Source organism: Mirounga leonina, unplaced genomic scaffold (assembly GCF_011800145.1).
Source record: "Mirounga leonina isolate KUSES-001 unplaced genomic scaffold, KU_Mleo_1.0 Mir_200, whole genome shotgun sequence".
NCBI classification, from domain to species: domain Eukaryota; kingdom Metazoa; phylum Chordata; class Mammalia; order Carnivora; family Phocidae; genus Mirounga; species Mirounga leonina.
Window position 1 is genome coordinate 14852891 of NW_023270503.1, and position 1758 is coordinate 14854648.

Sequence of the window (1758 nt, forward strand, 5' to 3'; positions counted from 1 at the left end):
GGAAAGATTTGAGGGGCTGATATGGCTAGGAGGAGACACTCAGATTCAGCAGGAAACACCCTGTGACTCCAGGCAGATGCACGAGGAAACTGCAGGGATTGGTTGATGCAATATCACTGACTGAGTAAAGCAGAACCTCTTCTTCCCGTTTTCGAGGTTAAATACATGGTCCTGCTGCAGTCATGGAAGGCAAAACTCCAAACTCTGAGCTCTTTGTGGGATCTGAATAGCTGTTAAAATTAGGAACAACTGAATGGCTCTCTTCCCCATTCATTTATTCACTGTCCTTTGATCCCTTCCTTACCTTTCCCTCTTCTCTGTAGAAGCAGATAGATTTGTCTTTGGATTTAAAGAATTAAATTAAATTTAAAAATTTAATTTAAAAAATGCGGACTTTTTTTTTTTTTTGGTCAAAATTTCAAAATACTGTCCCCTTTTTGGCCACAAGAGAGGTGAGAACTCTGGACTTGTTGCCAGAGTGGTAGATTAAGTCCCTACTTCTGTCATTATATGGCTCTGGGTGAGACATTTCACCTTCTGGTATGTCACAATCTCTAGTTACAAAATTGATAGTTGGTTTAGGTAATTATTAGGATTTCTATGACCTCATGCCTTCTATAGGGTGGCCCATTAAGAAACACCAATATCTGGAAATGTATTGATTTAAAGCCCAAATATAACATTATATACCACCCCTACCTCAATGAGTTTGAAATTTCAAGTTCATTAGATCCACACAGGAAAGAAAGAGGAAGGTTCAGAGAAAATGAAATTTCATCCAAATGTACTTTACAGAGAGACAATTTAAAACATAAGCTCTTTATGAAATTTTACCTTGGGTTGAAAATACTCTGGGAGACTGTCAGAAATTCAACAACCAAACATCAAACCCCTGGGTTTGCCTTCCAAAAAGTGATATCCCTTTTCTCCAGCTGATGGAATGTAGTTAAAAGCTGCTTCTCTTGTGATTTGCCCAGAAAAATGAGCTGGGCATCTCAGAAAAAGGCAGCTGTCCAGGAAACATGAGCGAGGGACGTCAGGCTCGTCTTGTTTTCTTTGAAAAACATTTCTGTTCCTCAGCCAAGTATTGTTTTTCTTTGTCTGACCATTCCCTGAACTTTGGAGCATGTTTCTCAAGGCTCTCGCTTCTGAGTTTCATGATTTATGGGTTAACAAAGCTGTGTGTTTAGATGAATCTTGACCTAGTTGGTTTTGATTGATTTCGAGATGGAAATTTCTTCTAGAAGACCTATGGGATAACACCACTTTCCTAGGTGCAATATACAGTGAACTGCTGGAGTCAGGGTAACAGCAAAAGGCAGGTCTGACTGTCCCTGGGTCTTGATCATCTTATGACAAGATGTGATATGTCCTAGACCTGACCTTTTTTGTAATGGGCAAGGATGGGGCAGTGTCAGCTCCAGACCTCTATGGTCCTTCCTTTGTTCTTGGCATGAAATATACCTGGAGGCAGTCACAGTGGACATATAACTGTCTTGTGGCTAAGTTGTATTTTCAGAACTTTGCTGGCATGTGATGACATGTTTTCATGGACTTATCTCAATCTAGTTAAATCTGTTTAGCACAGTTAGATGTCTCCATACTAGGGAATGGCAAACTGGCCTGAGAAATGGAGTCAGGAGGACAGAAAGTCCAGTAGAAAGCTAAAAAGGCCAACAGATTCTCATTTATAAGCACAGAGATTCCAAGATATTTTAGTAATAGAGCAGCAACTGCTGGGAGTACCCAATGAAGATA